This window comes from Lissotriton vulgaris, chromosome 7, assembly GCF_964263255.1.
Source record: "Lissotriton vulgaris chromosome 7, aLisVul1.2, whole genome shotgun sequence".
In the NCBI taxonomy this organism is placed as follows: Eukaryota; Metazoa; Chordata; class Amphibia; order Caudata; family Salamandridae; genus Lissotriton; species Lissotriton vulgaris.
This window is the reverse complement of record NC_141695.1, coordinates 1434495705-1434516565: the sequence shown is the minus strand read 5'-3', so window position 1 is coordinate 1434516565 and position 20861 is coordinate 1434495705. Positions and strand designations below refer to the sequence as shown.

General features: G+C 40.3%; 1 protein-coding gene across 1 annotated transcript in view; it reads right to left on the bottom strand.

Moving 5' to 3' along the window:
* The window catches only part of CTNNBL1 (catenin beta like 1), a 507405-nt gene that overhangs the window by 149747 nt on the left and 336797 nt on the right, over positions 1-20861 (bottom strand). The window lies entirely within an intron of this gene.

The window sequence follows — 20861 nt, the reverse complement described above, 5'->3', positions numbered from 1 at the left end:
CGGCACTGTGCAATCACCGCGTACAGCATTTTTCTATCATACTCCGCAGCTTGCGGAGGTCCGTGTAGTGTGGCAGAGATTTTTTTGCACTTAGCAGAATTCCGTGTAGTGCAACTCTGCGAACTCCACCCAGGGTTAGTTCATGTAACTTAATTAGGTGAATTTAATTCGATATTTAGCAGACATCAGAGCTTGAAAACAGAGGTCTAATGATTAAATAAAAAACACTCCTACAACCATGTTGTTCGGGCTAAGTCATGCTCCTTGGAGGTTCCTTCACAGAAGCGCAGGGGCATTGACCTTTCTGTGAGCCACTACATCCCATGCTCATTAGCTTAAAAAATAATTTAAATAGCTGCGTACCTGCTTTTTTTCTCCCTTAAGGGATGGGGCTGGTGGTCTCACAAAGCCCATAGGTGAGTGGGATGAGCAGCTGGGGCTTTTAACAGAGCTGCGTATATAAGATTGGCCCGTATTTTTGCTGTGGCCAATCTGACATGCGCAGTTCAGGCTTACTCATTAAAGGCTAGCATGGAGCTGCGTAGGTAACCACGCAGCCCCATCTGTCGTCCAGGAAGCATTGTGTCTGCATGCCTCAGTCAATCCAAGCACTACTGTTATGCGGGTTAGTATTATAATCTGCATAAGAGCAGTCATGTTGAGCTTGTGATTATTTTTCCCCTACCCACACACAGTAACGTTCCAGCAGGGCGACTCCAAGAGGCAGGAGGATTTAACCTCCGAGCCCGGAGTCTAATGGTATGCTGAATCACATAATCTATATCAATAAATAGCCACAAGACTTCCAGTATTTACCATATGACCCCCGCCCCCCCCCCCCCCCCCCACTTTCAAAGTTAGACACCGCCACCGGTGATACTACATGCATAGCACAAAGTTAAGCTACAGTAACAATAAGTAATTGTAAACATTCCTTAAGGGTGTGAGAAGGTAAAAGCAAAAACAGACTTACTCAAATACAAGTTTGCCTATAAACCTCTATGCCTTATCATTAAAAAAAAAAAAAAGCAGCCTGGGTATACTTTTGGAACAGTGTTTTGTGGATAGTTAGTATCAAAGACACTACTATTTGTGACACATTTTAGATGTAGGTTATATGAAATGCACAGAATTGTACAGGGATTCAGAAATGGTGTCTAACACGATATAGCAACGCTTAAGGGAAAACCGCAACATCTGTCCTTCACACTGATCCAAAGTGCTTAGAAGAAAATGCCTCACATGGATTCTGTGGGATACTTTTTGAATTAAAGGTGCATACTTCAGAGCACTGAAGTTTCCTGTTCCAGATCTGAAAAGCTCATCCAGTGCAGGCTTTTTGTAGTTTGGGATTTATTGTCCAAGATATCTCGTTATACAATATTGAGTAATCTCCGAATGTGACGACGACCCTGGACTGAATGAGCTACTGATAGACTGGAAACTTCAGAACTCTAACATTTTGGCCGGAATTTCTACTTACTGCACAATGTCACTAACGTTTGGTATTCAGTGTACAATGAAGGTAGCATTTATGCGTTTTATGTAATGTGTGTAAAATGTATTTTTAAACACTGCAATTTACACAGTTTGCGAGTATAAGCATTGCATTGTATTTACAGAGCTTTGAGTACAAAGTAACACAAAAGAATAATGTCGATTTACAGCTTTGGGATATACTTTGTAGAAGGTACAGTATTTTAGGAAATTGAAAACACATAAAGTAAACTGTAAAGGCTCTTGTTAACAGTCAATAAAAGTGTATTAGCTCAAATTGTTGAGTGGCACGAATTTATACTCTTTATTATAACAAAGAACAACGGTTCCTGTGGTATGATATTTGTATAAGTAATTCAAATATTTGCTTAATAGCAATTTAACATGACACAGAAAGGTAGATGTCGAAAAGAGGTGCAAGGACAAGTTACAATCAGTCTCAGTAATGTTTATATTTCAAAACATACGTTGTTCAATTATACAATCAATAGATAGTTTGTCACAAAAACATGTGAAAAGCACAACACAAACTTTACGGGTGCACAGTGTCCCAAGTGTATACATATGAAACCAAAGAAAATGTTTTAGACAACACACAAATAAACATACAATTAGCGGTTTCTTATAGGATGACCAATTAAAGGAAAGTGACCTAAATATTGATAGAAAATTTTAACTAGTGACTATATCTAGTCATAGACACTATATTGTAGGTTCAATTCCTTATAGCGTCGACGGCGTTTCAACCCTTGAGAATATGGGTCTCATCAGGACAGGACAAATGGGGACATCTACAATTAAAACGGAGTGAGAGATAAGTATGGGAAGTGACAAATTCATAATTTAATCAATGTATATTGGGGATCAATGTACCTGTTTCGAGACTTGTAATCACCCATGCGTGGTAGAAAGGATAAAATTGACTTACAGGTAGCCCAGCCGGGTACTGTTGTCATGTGTAGGACAAAAATTAGGGGTTAGCGTCAAGGAAACAAGGTAGTACTCATTCATTTACATTTTGTGTAAATGATTGTAGAAAACACACACTACTCACCACTGTCGTGGTCAGCGATTCTGGGTAATGAATTCCGCTCTCCAGAGAGTTTTTTATTGTGGTAGGCTACAGGACAATGCCTGGAAAAATGCGTGAGCACCCAATGGTGCTCGAATCGGCAGCAAGGTACTGGGTTCTTGTTTCCTGCAGGACGATGCCTGGTGAGGAAAACGAACATCGTGTGAGTAACACGATGTACTCAGTGACAAGGATACGGTTGGCAAAAAATCAAGGGAGAGGTATCTTACCTGAAAGGGTCTACAACCGCTCGATGGCGTCTCCGTGAATCGGTAGTGAGGAGGCTGACTGCACTTCCGGGTTTAGACGCTTCCAGACCTGACGGGGAGAGTAACGAAAACTCGATCCGCCGCAAGGTCTTGTAATAGAATGTCGAGTTAGTTGAAGGGGTGTATGGGCTAATATAACGTTCGTGTAAAAGCCCTTGGACATAGCTAAATTAGCTATGAGGCATATTTATGGAATAGCGTTCGGGGACAGTATACTGGCTAATACTCCCTTATATGTAGTATAGCATTCTTATGTTCAGAATATTACATTATTTTATATACAATCCAGTAGACAATTATATTTTCACATATGACAATTCACAATGAATATATAACACAAGATGACTTCTCATTACTGATATACAACGTGCAATCATGTACATAAGAGCAGGTAATGTAAGACCCAATAAAGAAATTATATCAAAGCTGCAATGGAAAAGACAGCCTGAATAGTCTATACAGAGAGACAGGCCATAGTGATATATTCACAAGAAAAACGGGGAGCAATGTCTACAGCTTAGTTTCTGATACTGGATACATATCCTCGCCATTCATCCGCTGAATTCAAACCATGATTAATGGAGTCAATTCTTTCAATCCAGTGACATTCCCTGCGTTGTAGGATTTGTGCGATATCACCTCCTCTGTCAGGCATGGTTATGGTATCAATCACTTGCCATTTGATTTGATCTGCAGTGTGATTGTGATCTTTGAAATGTGTAACTAGTGGTGCTGTCAAAACTAGTTTCCTGATACGGCTTCTATGTTGGCCTATCCTTGCTTTAATTGGCTGTTGTGTCTGACCAACATAGGGAAGGCCACACGGACACCATATACAATACACGACGTTGCGCGTGTTACAATTTGAGAATGTTCCCAATGTGTGTGTTATATCGCCATGTTGGAACGTAGTGGTTTTGGACGTGAAGGGACATACCACACAGCTGCCACATGGGTAATGTCCAACCACCGGTGGTAAACGCCATGCTGTCTCTAATGTAGCTGATGCTGCTTTTATTTTTTCATTAGAGGAGTTTACTAAGTGATCCTTTAGATTCCTTGCTCTTTTATAGGCAAAGAGAGGAACCTCCAATGATGTATCAATGCCCCTTAGAATGTGCCAGTTTTTTGTTATTAAACTGCGAATTTTGTTGGTATGTATACCAAAGGTAGTTACGCAAACAATTTTCTGCATATCTTTTTTTGGTCGTTTCAATAGAAGTTCTTCCCGTGGACAGTACCACGCACGTTTTAATGATCTCTTTACCAACTTGTTGGGATATCCTCTGTTCAATAACTTCAATTTGAGAATTTCTGCTTCTCTTTTATAGTCATCCCTACGGGCACAGTTGCGACGAATGCGCAAAAACTGCCCGAAGGGAAGGCCGTCTCTTAGGGCTCTGGGGTGATGACTTTTGTACGATAGTAATGTATTTCTTTCTGTGTCTTTTCTATGCAGCGATGTGATCAACTTGTCTCCCTCATGTATAATATTCAAGTCTAGAAAGGCAATGTGGTCCTTTAAGATCGTGGATGTGAATGTCAGATGTTTCTGTATGTTATTTAAATGTGTGACAAAGGCATGAAAGTTTTCTATTGTGCCACTCCAAACTAAAAAAATGTCATCTATATATCGATACCAACATTTAATGTTGGTACGATACGGGTTGGAATCATGGATGGCGTAGGTGCGTTCAAGTTGGTCCATATAGATATTCGCCAGGTTGGGAGCAAAAATTGCTCCCATGCTGGTCCCACAGCACTGTTGATAGTATACACCTTTGTGCACGAAATAATTCCTTTGGAGGGCAATTCTCAATAAAGAGATTATGAATGAGGTGGGTACATTCATAGGCCTAGGTCTAGTATCCAAAAGACATTCAATAACACTCATGCTGTCCTCCTGTGGTATATTCGTATATAGCGCTGAGATATCTAGGGTAGCCAAAAAATCAGTCTCTACATTAAATCTCACGGTATCCAACAGATTTATCATATGCATTGTATCTCGGACGTAGCTAGGTTGGATGGGTACATAGTCTCGGATAAAGAAGTCTATATATTTACCTATAGGCTCTAGAATCGAGCCGCAACCTGATAGAATTGGTCTGCCCGGGGGATGTGTGATGCTTTTATGGATCTTAGGTAAGGTGTAGAGGACCGGAGTCCTGGGGTTCTCTGAGTTTAAAAATTCAAACTCATGTTTGCTTAGGAAGCCAAGGTCTAATCCATTTCTAGTGATGTTCAAGATTTCGTCTTTGATGTCACCGAGAGGATTATGGGTCAATTTACAATAATGTTTTGGATCGGAAATTTGCGTGTTTATGGTAGTCTCATAATCAGAACGGTTTTGGACTACGATTCCTCCGCCTTTGTCGGCTGGTTTTAGTATTATCGAAGAATCACGTTTCAGATTATTCAAAGCCTGACGTTCCATAAGTGTGATATTGTATGGAGTGAACTGTCTGCTATTCTTCATACTTTCTACATTTTGTAAAATTACCTTTTCAAATGTAATCATTTCTGGCGGCATCATGCTATTATTAGGGTAAAAAATTGATGGAGGTCTAAGCCCTGTTACTGATTCTTTTGCTGAGTACGGCCTGTCTTTGAAGAATATGTTCAACCGAATTTTTCTGAAGAACTGGAATAACTCGGACTTCAGATTGAAAAAATTGGTTTTTTCTGTTACCACAAATGATAGGCCTTTACTGAGTAAAGATATTTCAGCCGTAGACAAAATATGATCGGATAAATTGAAAATCGGTATGATATCGATGTTTTGTGGGCATGGGGATTGGTCTAATAGGGTTGTGGTCCCCACTGATAGTGTTTGTTGCGGGTCTGCCGCTCTCCGGCATATTGATGCCATATTCTCCGCTTGGGTCTGCCTCCCCTCCCTAAAAAAGGTTGACCTTGATGGTTGTTTGGATTACTTGGGCCTGCTGAGTTGTTCGAATCACTGGAATCACCAGACGATTCCGAGAAAGTTACAGCTTGATTGCGTTTAAACCTGCCCCACGTTTGTTGTCTATTCTGTGTCAGAAAGTCTGAATAGTAGTCTTCCTTCAGGTAGGGGAATGCTCTTTCTTTGCTGTAATTCTTGATGTCTTTGGATACCTTATCTGCTTTCTTTTTAAGCTCAAAGGAATTAAAGTCTTCAATCGTTTTGTTTAATTTATCTAGTAAGGCCTTAGCTTCAATGACCCCATCACCGCCTAGTAGTTCTTTTTCTAACTCCTCGATCTCTTTCAATTCAACTATTGAATGTTCAAGGGCGGTTTCCACCCCTAAGACCATCCAGTGTCTTGAGCAAGTTACAGAAATATTGCAAAATCCGCCCTTAAATTTTGGATCCTCACGGAAGATACCTGGTACGTTTTTAATCTGTAGCCCTTGAGGTATTATACCTGCTCTGAGATAGTCGGTGAGCATGCGTGCGTGAAGGTCTGTTCTTACATGTTTCTTTTTAGCCTTGTCTAATTTGTCAAGAAGTACTTGTCTAGGGCTACTTGTATTTGTCGGTAAGTTCGAAAATAGCGAGGGTCCACTTGTCAATTTTGTTATATATTCCTCAGTATATAGAGGTGCATCTCTTTCCGTCATCACACCCTTTCGTAGCAAAAATACCCTATTATTGTATAGGGAGGGAACAATCCGGTTAGGGATAGAAGCCCTTGCAGTGCAAGCACTGCGCAAAAAGTCTCAGGGAAGAACAAGGGAAACCCTACTCACAACGGAACCAGGGCGTCATATTATAACAAAGAACAACGGTTCCTGTGGTATGATATTTGTATAAGTAATTCAAATATTTGCTTAATAGCAATTTAACATGACACAGAAAGGTAGATGTCGAAAAGAGGTGCAAGGACAAGTTACAATCAGTCTCAGTAATGTTTATATTTCAAAACATACGTTGTTCAATTATACAATCAATAGATAGTTTGTCACAAAAACATGTGAAAAGCACAACACAAACTTTACGGGTGCACAGTGTCCCAAGTGTATACATATGAAACCAAAGAAAATGTTTTAGACAACACACAAATAAACATACAATTAGCGGTTTCTTATAGGATGACCAATTAAAGGAAAGTGACCTAAATATTGATAGAAAATTTTAACTAGTGACTATATCTAGTCATAGACACTATATTGTAGGTTCAATTCCTTATAGCGTCGACGGCGTTTCAACCCTTGAGAATATGGGTCTCATCAGGACAGGACAAATGGGGACATCTACAATTAAAACGGAGTGAGAGATAAGTATGGGAAGTGACAAATTCATAATTTAATCAATGTATATTGGGGATCAATGTACCTGTTTCGAGACTTGTAATCACCCATGCGTGGTAGAAAGGATAAAATTGACTTACAGGTAGCCCAGCCGGGTACTGTTGTCATGTGTAGGACAAAAATTAGGGGTTAGCGTCAAGGAAACAAGGTAGTACTCATTCATTTACATTTTGTGTAAATGATTGTAGAAAACACACACTACTCACCACTGTCGTGGTCAGCGATTCTGGGTAATGAATTCCGCTCTCCAGAGAGTTTTTTATTGTGGTAGGCTACAGGACAATGCCTGGAAAAATGCGTGAGCACCCAATGGTGCTCGAATCGGCAGCAAGGTACTGGGTTCTTGTTTCCTGCAGGACGATGCCTGGTGAGGAAAACGAACATCGTGTGAGTAACACGATGTACTCAGTGACAAGGATACGGTTGGCAAAAAATCAAGGGAGAGGTATCTTACCTGAAAGGGTCTACAACCGCTCGATGGCGTCTCCGTGAATCGGTAGTGAGGAGGCTGACTGCACTTCCGGGTTTAGACGCTTCCAGACCTGACGGGGAGAGTAACGAAAACTCGATCCGCCGCAAGGTCTTGTAATAGAATGTCGAGTTAGTTGAAGGGGTGTATGGGCTAATATAACGTTCGTGTAAAAGCCCTTGGACATAGCTAAATTAGCTATGAGGCATATTTATGGAATAGCGTTCGGGGACAGTATACTGGCTAATACTCCCTTATATGTAGTATAGCATTCTTATGTTCAGAATATTACATTATTTTATATACAATCCAGTAGACAATTATATTTTCACATATGACAATTCACAATGAATATATAACACAAGATGACTTCTCATTACTGATATACAACGTGCAATCATGTACATAAGAGCAGGTAATGTAAGACCCAATAAAGAAATTATATCAAAGCTGCAATGGAAAAGACAGCCTGAATAGTCTATACAGAGAGACAGGCCATAGTGATATATTCACAAGAAAAACGGGGAGCAATGTCTACAGCTTAGTTTCTGATACTGGATACATATCCTCGCCATTCATCCGCTGAATTCAAACCATGATTAATGGAGTCAATTCTTTCAATCCAGTGACATTCCCTGCGTTGTAGGATTTGTGCGATATCACCTCCTCTGTCAGGCATGGTTATGGTATCAATCACTTGCCATTTGATTTGATCTGCAGTGTGATTGTGATCTTTGAAATGTGTAACTAGTGGTGCTGTCAAAACTAGTTTCCTGATACGGCTTCTATGTTGGCCTATCCTTGCTTTAATTGGCTGTTGTGTCTGACCAACATAGGGAAGGCCACACGGACACCATATACAATACACGACGTTGCGCGTGTTACAATTTGAGAATGTTCCCAATGTGTGTGTTATATCGCCATGTTGGAACGTAGTGGTTTTGGACGTGAAGGGACATACCACACAGCTGCCACATGGGTAATGTCCAACCACCGGTGGTAAACGCCATGCTGTCTCTAATGTAGCTGATGCTGCTTTTATTTTTTCATTAGAGGAGTTTACTAAGTGATCCTTTAGATTCCTTGCTCTTTTATAGGCAAAGAGAGGAACCTCCAATGATGTATCAATGCCCCTTAGAATGTGCCAGTTTTTTGTTATTAAACTGCGAATTTTGTTGGTATGTATACCAAAGGTAGTTAGGCAAACAATTTTCTGCATATCTTTTTTTGGTCGTTTCAATAGAAGTTCTTCCCGTGGACAGTACCACGCACGTTTTAATGATCTCTTTACCAACTTGTTGGGATATCCTCTGTTCAATAACTTCAATTTGAGAATTTCTGCTTCTCTTTTATAGTCATCCCTACGGGCACAGTTGCGACGAATGCGCAAAAACTGCCCGAAGGGAAGGCCGTCTCTTAGGGCTCTGGGGTGATGACTTTTGTACGATAGTAATGTATTTCTTTCTGTGTCTTTTCTATGCAGCGATGTGATCAACTTGTCTCCCTCATGTATAATATTCAAGTCTAGAAAGGCAATGTGGTCCTTTAAGATCGTGGATGTGAATGTCAGATGTTTCTGTATGTTATTTAAATGTGTGACAAAGGCATGAAAGTTTTCTATTGTGCCACTCCAAACTAAAAAAATGTCATCTATATATCGATACCAACATTTAATGTTGGTACGATACGGGTTGGAATCATGGATGGCGTAGGTGCGTTCAAGTTGGTCCATATAGATATTCGCCAGGTTGGGAGCAAAAATTGCTCCCATGCTGGTCCCACAGCACTGTTGATAGTATACACCTTTGTGCACGAAATAATTCCTTTGGAGGGCAATTCTCAATAAAGAGATTATGAATGAGGTGGGTACATTCATAGGCCTAGGTCTAGTATCCAAAAGACATTCAATAACACTCATGCTGTCCTCCTGTGGTATATTCGTATATAGCGCTGAGATATCTAGGGTAGCCAAAAAATCAGTCTCTACATTAAATCTCACGGTATCCAACAGATTTATCATATGCATTGTATCTCGGACGTAGCTAGGTTGGATGGGTACATAGTCTCGGATAAAGAAGTCTATATATTTACCTATAGGCTCTAGAATCGAGCCGCAACCTGATAGAATTGGTCTGCCCGGGGGATGTGTGATGCTTTTATGGATCTTAGGTAAGGTGTAGAGGACCGGAGTCCTGGGGTTCTCTGAGTTTAAAAATTCAAACTCATGTTTGCTTAGGAAGCCAAGGTCTAATCCATTTCTAGTGATGTTCAAGATTTCGTCTTTGATGTCACCGAGAGGATTATGGGTCAATTTACAATAATGTTTTGGATCGGAAATTTGCGTGTTTATGGTAGTCTCATAATCAGAACGGTTTTGGACTACGATTCCTCCGCCTTTGTCGGCTGGTTTTAGTATTATCGAAGAATCACGTTTCAGATTATTCAAAGCCTGACGTTCCATAAGTGTGATATTGTATGGAGTGAACTGTCTGCTATTCTTCATACTTTCTACATTTTGTAAAATTACCTTTTCAAATGTAATCATTTCTGGCGGCATCATGCTATTATTAGGGTAAAAAATTGATGGAGGTCTAAGCCCTGTTACTGATTCTTTTGCTGAGTACGGCCTGTCTTTGAAGAATATGTTCAACCGAATTTTTCTGAAGAACTGGAATAACTCGGACTTCAGATTGAAAAAATTGTTTTTTTCTGTTACCACAAATGATAGGCCTTTACTGAGTAAAGATATTTCAGCCGTAGACAAAATATGATCGGATAAATTGAAAATCGGTATGATATCGATGTTTTGTGGGCATGGGGATTGGTCTAATAGGGTTGTGGTCCCCACTGATAGTGTTTGTTGCGGGTCTGCCGCTCTCCGGCATATTGATGCCATATTCTCCGCTTGGGTCTGCCTCCCCTCCCTAAAAAAGGTTGACCTTGATGGTTGTTTGGATTACTTGGGCCTGCTGAGTTGTTCGAATCACTGGAATCACCAGACGATTCCGAGAAAGTTACAGCTTGATTGCGTTTAAACCTGCCCCACGTTTGTTGTCTATTCTGTGTCAGAAAGTCTGAATAGTAGTCTTCCTTCAGGTAGGGGAATGCTCTTTCTTTGCTGTAATTCTTGATGTCTTTGGATACCTTATCTGCTTTCTTTTTAAGCTCAAAGGAATTAAAGTCTTCAATCGTTTTGTTTAATTTATCTAGTAAGGCCTTAGCTTCAATGACCCCATCACCGCCTAGTAGTTCTTTTTCTAACTCCTCGATCTCTTTCAATTCAACTATTGAATGTTCAAGGGCGGTTTCCACCCCTAAGACCATCCAGTGTCTTGAGCAAGTTACAGAAATATTGCAAAATCCGCCCTTAAATTTTGGATCCTCACGGAAGATACCTGGTACGTTTTTAATCTGTAGCCCTTGAGGTATTATACCTGCTCTGAGATAGTCGGTGAGCATGCGTGCGTGAAGGTCTGTTCTTACATGTTTCTTTTTAGCCTTGTCTAATTTGTCAAGAAGTACTTGTCTAGGGCTACTTGTATTTGTCGGTAAGTTCGAAAATAGCGAGGGTCCACTTGTCAATTTTGTTATATATTCCTCAGTATATAGAGGTGCATCTCTTTCCGTCATCACACCCTTTCGTAGCAAAAATACCCTATTATTGTATAGGGAGGGAACAATCCGGTTAGGGATAGAAGCCCTTGCAGTGCAAGCACTGCGCAAAAAGTCTCAGGGAAGAACAAGGGAAACCCTACTCACAACGGAACCAGGGCGTCATATTATAACAAAGAACAACGGTTCCTGTGGTATGATATTTGTATAAGTAATTCAAATATTTGCTTAATAGCAATTTAACATGACACAGAAAGGTAGATGTCGAAAAGAGGAGCAAGGATAAGTTACAATCAGTCTCAGTAATGTTTATATTTCAAAACATACGTTGTTCAATTATACAATCAATAGATAGTTTGTCACAAAAACATGTGAAAAGCACAACACAAACTTTACGGGTGCACAGTGTCCCAAGTGTATACATATGAAACCAAAGAAAATGTTTTAGACAACACACAAATAAACATACAATTAGCGGTTTCTTATAGGATGACCAATTAAAGGAAAGTGACCTAAATATTGATAGAAAATTTTAACTAGTGACTATATCTAGTCATAGACACTATATTGTAGGTTCAATTCCTTATAGCGTCGACGGCGTTTCAACCCTTGAGAATATGGGTCTCATCAGGACAGGACAAATGGGGACATCTACAATTAAAACGGAGTGAGAGATAAGTATGGGAAGTGACAAATTCATAATTTAATCAATGTATATTGGGGATCAATGTACCTGTTTCGAGACTTGTAATCACCCATGCGTGGTAGAAAGGATAAAATTGACTTACAGGTAGCCCAGCCGGGTACTGTTGTCATGTGTAGGACAAAAATTAGGGGTTAGCGTCAAGGAAACAAGGTAGTACTCATTCATTTACATTTTGTGTAAATGATTGTAGAAAACACACACTACTCACCACTGTCGTGGTCAGCGATTCTGGGTAATGAATTCCGCTCTCCAGAGAGTTTTTTATTGTGGTAGGCTACAGGACAATGCCTGGAAAAATGCGTGAGCACCCAATGGTGCTCGAATCGGCAGCAAGGTACTGGGTTCTTGTTTCCTGCAGGACGATGCCTGGTGAGGAAAACGAACATCGTGTGAGTAACACGATGTACTCAGTGACAAGGATACGGTTGGCAAAAAATCAAGGGAGAGGTATCTTACCTGAAAGGGTCTACAACCGCTCGATGGCGTCTCCGTGAATCGGTAGTGAGGAGGCTGACTGCACTTCCGGGTTTAGACGCTTCCAGACCTGACGGGGAGAGTAACGAAAACTCGATCCGCCGCAAGGTCTTGTAATAGAATGTCGAGTTAGTTGAAGGGGTGTATGGGCTAATATAACGTTCGTGTAAAAGCCCTTGGACATAGCTAAATTAGCTATGAGGCATATTTATGGAATAGCGTTCGGGGACAGTATACTGGCTAATACTCCCTTATATGTAGTATAGCATTCTTATGTTCAGAATATTACATTATTTTATATACAATCCAGTAGACAATTATATTTTCACATATGACAATTCACAATGAATATATAACACAAGATGACTTCTCATTACTGATATACAACGTGCAATCATGTACATAAGAGCAGGTAATGTAAGACCCAATAAAGAAATTATATCAAAGCTGCAATGGAAAAGACAGCCTGAATAGTCTATACAGAGAGACAGGCCATAGTGATATATTCACAAGAAAAACGGGGAGCAATGTCTACAGCTTAGTTTCTGATACTGGATACATATCCTCGCCATTCATCCGCTGAATTCAAACCATGATTAATGGAGTCAATTCTTTCAATCCAGTGACATTCCCTGCGTTGTAGGATTTGTGCGATATCACCTCCTCTGTCAGGCATGGTTATGGTATCAATCACTTGCCATTTGATTTGATCTGCAGTGTGATTGTGATCTTTGAAATGTGTAACTAGTGGTGCTGTCAAAACTAGTTTCCTGATACGGCTTCTATGTTGGCCTATCCTTGCTTTAATTGGCTGTTGTGTCTGACCAACATAGGGAAGGCCACACGGACACCATATACAATACACGACGTTGCGCGTGTTACAATTTGAGAATGTTCCCAATGTGTGTGTTATATCGCCATGTTGGAACGTAGTGGTTTTGGACGTGAAGGGACATACCACACAGCTGCCACATGGGTAATGTCCAACCACCGGTGGTAAACGCCATGCTGTCTCTAATGTAGCTGATGCTGCTTTTATTTTTTCATTAGAGGAGTTTACTAAGTGATCCTTTAGATTCCTTGCTCTTTTATAGGCAAAGAGAGGAACCTCCAATGATGTATCAATGCCCCTTAGAATGTGCCAGTTTTTTGTTATTAAACTGCGAATTTTGTTGGTATGTATACCAAAGGTAGTTACGCAAACAATTTTCTGCATATCTTTTTTTGGTCGTTTCAATAGAAGTTCTTCCCGTGGACAGTACCACGCACGTTTTAATGATCTCTTTACCAACTTGTTGGGATATCCTCTGTTCAATAACTTCAATTTGAGAATTTCTGCTTCTCTTTTATAGTCATCCCTACGGGCACAGTTGCGACGAATGCGCAAAAACTGCCCGAAGGGAAGGCCGTCTCTTAGGGCTCTGGGGTGATGACTTTTGTACGATAGTAATGTATTTCTTTCTGTGTCTTTTCTATGCAGCGATGTGATCAACTTGTCTCCCTCATGTATAATATTCAAGTCTAGAAAGGCAATGTGGTCCTTTAAGATCGTGGATGTGAATGTCAGATGTTTCTGTATGTTATTTAAATGTGTGACAAAGGCATGAAAGTTTTCTATTGTGCCACTCCAAACTAAAAAAATGTCATCTATATATCGATACCAACATTTAATGTTGGTACGATACGGGTTGGAATCATGGATGGTGTAGGTGCGTTCAAGTTGGTCCATATAGATATTCGCCAGGTTGGGAGCAAAAATTGCTCCCATGCTGGTCCCACAGCACTGTTGATAGTATACACCTTTGTGCACGAAATAATTCCTTTGGAGGGCAATTCTCAATAAAGAGATTATGAATGAGGTGGGTACATTCATAGGCCTAGGTCTAGTATCCAAAAGACATTCAATAACACTCATGCTGTCCTCCTGTGGTATATTTGTATATAGCGCTGAGATATCTAGGGTAGCCAAAAAATCAGTCTCTACATTAAATCTCACGGTATCCAACAGATTTATCATATGCATTGTATCTCGGACGTAGCTAGGTTGGATGGGTACATAGTCTCGGATAAAGAAGTCTATATATTTACCTATAGGCTCTAGAATCGAGCCGCAACCTGATAGAATTGGTCTGCCCGGGGGATGTGTGATGCTTTTATGGATCTTAGGTAAGGTGTAGAGGACCGGAGTCCTGGGGTTCTCTGAGTTTAAAAATTCAAACTCATGTTTGCTTAGGAAGCCAAGGTCTAATCCATTTCTAGTGATGTTCAAGATTTCGTCTTTGATGTCACCGAGAGGATTATGGGTCAATTTACAATAATGTTTTGGATCGGAAATTTGCGTGTTTATGGTAGTCTCATAATCAGAACGGTTTTGGACTACGATTCCTCCGCCTTTGTCGGCTGGTTTTAGTATTATCGAAGAATCACGTTTCAGATTATTCAAAGCCTGACGTTCCATAAGTGTGATATTGTATGGAGTGAACTGTCTGCTATTCTTCATACTTTCTACATTTTGTAAAATTACCTTTTCAAATGTAATCATTTCTGGCGGCATCATGCTATTATTAGGGTAAAAAATTGATGGAGGTCTAAGCCCTGTTACTGATTCTTTTGCTGAGTACGGCCTGTCTTTGAAGAATATGTTCAACCGAATTTTTCTGAAGAACTGGAATAACTCGGACTTCAGATTGAAAAAATTGGTTTTTTCTGTTACCACAAATGATAGGCCTTTACTGAGTAAAGATATTTCAGCCGTAGACAAAATATGATCGGATAAATTGAAAATCGGTATGATATCGATGTTTTGTGGGCATGGGGATTGGTCTAATAGGGTTGTGGTCCCCACTGATAGTGTTTGTTGCGGGTCTGCCGCTCTCCGGCATATTGATGCCATATTCTCCGCTTGGGTCTGCCTCCCCTCCCTAAAAAAGGTTGACCTTGATGGTTGTTTGGATTACTTGGGCCTGCTGAGTTGTTCGAATCACTGGAATCACCAGACGATTCCGAGAAAGTTACAGCTTGATTGCGTTTAAACCTGCCCCACGTTTGTTGTCTATTCTGTGTCAGAAAGTCTGAATAGTAGTCTTCCTTCAGGTAGGGGAATGCTCTTTCTTTGCTGTAATTCTTGATGTCTTTGGATACCTTATCTGCTTTCTTTTTAAGCTCAAAGGAATTAAAGTCTTCAATCGTTTTGTTTAATTTATCTAGTAAGGCCTTAGCTTCAATGACCCCATCACCGCCTAGTAGTTCTTTTTCTAACTCCTCGATCTCTTTCAATTCAACTATTGAATGTTCAAGGGCGGTTTCCACCCCTAAGACCATCCAGTGTCTTGAGCAAGTTACAGAAATATTGCAAAATCCGCCCTTAAATTTTGGATCCTCACGGAAGATACCTGGTACGTTTTTAATCTGCAGCCCTTGAGGTATTATACCTGCTCTGAGATAGTCGGTGAGCATGCGTGCGTGAAGGTCTGTTCTTACATGTTTCTTTTTAGCCTTGTCTAATTTGTCAAGAAGTACTTGTCTAGGGCTACTTGTATTTGTCGGTAAGTTCGAAAATAGCGAGGGTCCACTTGTCAATTTTGTTATATATTCCTCAGTATATAGAGGTGCATCTCTTTCCGTCATCACACCCTTTCGTAGCAAAAATACCCTATTATTGTATAGGGAGGGAACAATCCGGTTAGGGATAGAAGCCCTTGCAGTGCAAGCACTGCGCAAAAAGTCTCAGGGAAAGGGTGTGATGACGGAAAGAGATGCACCTCTATATACTGAGGAATATATAACAAAATTGACAAGTGGACCCTCGCTATTTTCGAACTTACCGACAAATACAAGTAGCCCTAGACAAGTACTTCTTGACAAATTAGACAAGGCTAAAAAGAAACATGTAAGAACAGACCTTCACGCACGCATGCTCACCGACTATCTCAGAGCAGGTATAATACCTCAAGGGCTACAGATTAAAAACGTACCAGGTATCTTCCGTGAGGATCCAAAATTTAAGGGCGGATTTTGCAATATTTCTGTAACTTGCTCAAGACACTGGATGGTCTTAGGGGTGGAAACCGCCCTTGAACATTCAATAGTTGAATTGAAAGAGATCGAGGAGTTAGAAAAAGAACTACTAGGCGGTGATGGGGTCATTGAAGCTAAGGCCTTACTAGATAAATTAAACAAAACGATTGAAGACTTTAATTCCTTTGAGCTTAAAAAGAAAGCAGATAAGGTATCCAAAGACATCAAGAATTACAGCAAAGAAAGAGCATTCCCCTACCTGAAGGAAGACTACTATTCAGACTTTCTGACACAGAATAGACAACAAACGTGGGGCAGGTTTAAACGCAATCAAGCTGTAACTTTCTCGGAATCGTCTGGTGATTCCAGTGATTCGAACAACTCAGCAGGCCCAAGTAATCCAAACAACCATCAAGGTCAACCTTTTTTAGGGAGGGGAGGCAGACCCAAGCGGAGAATATGGCATCAATATGCCGGAGAGCGGCAGACCCGCAACAAACACTATCAGTGGGGACCACAACCCTATTAGACCAATCCCCATGCCCACAAAACATCGATATCATACCGATTTTCAATTTATCCGATCATATTTTGTCTACGGCTGAAATATCTTTACTCAGTAAAGGCCTATCATTTGTGGTAACAGAAAAAACCAATTTTTTCAATCTGAAGTCCGAGTTATTCCAGTTCTTCAGAAAAATTCGGTTGAACATATTCTTCAAAGACAGGCCGTACTCAGCAAAAGAATCAGTAACAGGGCTTAGACCTCCATCAATTTTTTACCCTAATAATAGCATGATGCCGCCAGAAATGATTACATTTGAAAAGGTAATTTTACAAAATGTAGAAAGTATGAAGAATAGCAGACAGTTCACTCCATACAATATCACACTTATGGAACGTCAGGCTTTGAATTATCTGAAACGTGATTCTTCGATAATACTAAAACCAGCCGACAAAGGCGGAGGAATCGTAGTCCAAAACCGTTCTGATTATGAGACTACCATAAACACGCAAATTTCCGATCCAAAACATTATTGTAAATTGACCCATAATCCTCTCGGTGACATCAAAGACGAAATCTTGAACATCACTAGAAATGGATTAGACCTTGGCTTCCTAAGCAAACATGAGTTTGAATTTTTAAACTCAGAGAACCCCAGGACTCCGGTCCTCTACACCTTACCTAAGATCCATAAAAGCATCACACATCCCCCGGGCAGACCAATTCTATCAGGTTGCGGCTCGATTCTAGAGCCTATAGGTAAATATATAGACTTCTTTATCCGAGACTATGTACCCATCCAACCTAGCTACGTCCGAGATACAATGCATATGATAAATCTGTTGGATACCGTGAGATTTAATGTAGAGACTGATTTTTTGGCTACCCTAGATATCTCAGCGCTATATACGAATATACCACAGGAGGACAGCATGAGTGTTATTGAATGTCTTTTGGATACTAGACCTAGGCCTATGAATGTACCCACCTCATTCATAATCTCTTTATTGAGAATTGCCCTCCAAAGGAATTATTTCGTGCACAAAGGTGTATACTATCAACAGTGCTGTGGGACCAGCATGGGAGCAATTTTTGCTCCCAACCTGGCGAATATCTATATGGACCAACTTGAACGCACCTACGCCATCCATGATTCCAACCCGTATCGTACCAACATTAAATGTTGGTATCGATATATAGATGACATTTTTTTAGTTTGGAGTGGCACAATAGAAAACTTTCATGCCTTTGTCACACATTTAAATAACATACAGAAACATCTGACATTCACATCCACGATCTTAAAGGACCACATTGCCTTTCTAGACTTGAATATTATACATGAGGGAGACAAGTTGATCACATCGCTGCATAGAAAAGACACAGAAAGAAATACATTACTATCGTACAAAAGTCATCACCCCAGAGCCCTAAGAGACGGCCTTCCCTTCGGGCAGTTTTTGCGCATTCGTCGCAACTGTGCCCGTAGGGATGACTATAAAAGAGAAGCAGAAATTCTCAAATTGAAGTTATTGAACAGAGGATATCCCAACAAGTTGGTAAAGAGATCATTAAAACGTGCGTGGTACTGTCCACGGGAAGAACTTCTATTGAAACGACCAAAAAAAGATATGCAGAAAATTGTTTGCGTAACTACCTTTGGTATACATACCAACAAAATTCGCAGTTTAATAACAAAAAACTGGCACATTCTAAGGGGCATTGATACATCATTGGAGGTTCCTCTCTTTGCCTATAAAAGAGCAAGGAATCTAAAGGATCACTTAGTAAACTCCTCTAATGAAAAAATAAAAGCAGCATCAGCTACATTAGAGACAGCATGGCGTTTACCACCGGTGGTTGGACATTACCCATGTGGCAGCTGTGTGGTATGTCCCTTCACGTCCAAAACCACTACGTTCCAACATGGCGATATAACACACACATTGGGAACATTCTCAAATTGTAACACGCGCAACGTCGTGTATTGTATATGGTGTCCGTGTGGCCTTCCCTATGTTGGTCAGACACAACAGCCAATTAAAGCAAGGATAGGCCAACATAGAAGCCGTATCAGGAAACTAGTTTTGACAGCACCACTAGTTACACATTTCAAAGATCACAATCACACTGCAGATCAAATCAAATGGCAAGTGATTGATACCATAACCATGCCTGACAGAGGAGGTGATATCGCACAAATCCTACAACGCAGGGAATGTCACTGGATTGAAAGAATTGACTCCATTAATCATGGTTTGAATTCAGCGGATGAATGGCGAGGATATGTATCCAGTATCAGAAACTAAGCTGTAGACATTGCTCCCCGTTTTTCTTGTGAATATATCACTATGGCCTGTCTCTCTGTATAGACTATTCAGGCTGTCTTTTCCATTGCAGCTTTGATATAATTTCTTTATTGGGTCTTACATTACCTGCTCTTATGTACATGATTGCACGTTGTATATCAGTAATGAGAAGTCATCTTGTGTTATATATTCATTGTGAATTGTCATATGTGAAAATATAATTGTCTACTGGATTGTATATAAAATAATGTAATATTCTGAACATAAGAATGCTATACTACATATAAGGGAGTATTAGCCAGTATACTGTCCCCGAACGCTATTCCATAAATATGCCTCATAGCTAATTTAGCTATGTCCAAGGGCTTTTACACGAACGTTATATTAGCCCATACACCCCTTCAACTAACTCGACATTCTATTACAAGACCTTGCGGCGGATCGAGTTTTCGTTACTCTCCCCGTCAGGTCTGGAAGCGTCTAAACCCGGAAGTGCAGTCAGCCTCCTCACTACCGATTCACGGAGACGCCATCGAGCGGTTGTAGACCCTTTCAGGTAAGATACCTCTCCCTTGATTTTTTGCCAACCGTATCCTTGTCACTGAGTACATCGTGTTACTCACACGATGTTCGTTTTCCTCACCAGGCATCGTCCTGCAGGAAACAAGAACCCAGTACCTTGCTGCCGATTCGAGCACCATTGGGTGCTCACGCATTTTTCCAGGCATTGTCCTGTAGCCTACCACAATAAAAAACTCTCTGGAGAGCGGAATTCATTACCCAGAATCGCTGACCACGACAGTGGTGAGTAGTGTGTGTTTTCTACAATCATTTACACAAAATGTAAATGAATGAGTACTACCTTGTTTCCTTGACGCTAACCCCTAATTTTTGTCCTACACATGACAACAGTACCCGGCTGGGCTACCTGTAAGTCAATTTTATCCTTTCTACCACGCATGGGTGATTACAAGTCTCGAAACAGGTACATTGATCCCCAATATACATTGATTAAATTATGAATTTGTCACTTCCCATACTTATCTCTCACTCCGTTTTAATTGTAGATGTCCCCATTTGTCCTGTCCTGATGAGACCCATATTCTCAAGGGTTGAAACGCCGTCGACGCTATAAGGAATTGAACCTACAATATAGTGTCTATGACTAGATATAGTCACTAGTTAAAATTTTCTATCAATATTTAGGTCACTTTCCTTTAATTGGTCATCCTATAAGAAACCGCTAATTGTATGTTTATTTGTGTGTTGTCTAAAACATTTTCTTTGGTTTCATATGTATACACTTGGGACACTGTGCACCCGTAAAGTTTGTGTTGTGCTTTTCACATGTTTTTGTGACAAACTATCTATTGATTGTATAATTGAACAACGTATGTTTTGAAATATAAACATTACTGAGACTGATTGTAACTTGTCCTTGCACCTCTTTTCGACATCTACCTTTCTGTGTCATGTTAAATTGCTATTAAGCAAATATTTGAATTACTTATACAAATATCATACCACAGGAACCGTTGTTCTTTGTTATAATATGACGCCCTGGTTCCGTTGTGAGTAGGGTTTCCCTTGTTCTTCCCTGAGACTTTTTGCGCAGTGCTTGCACTGCAAGGGCTT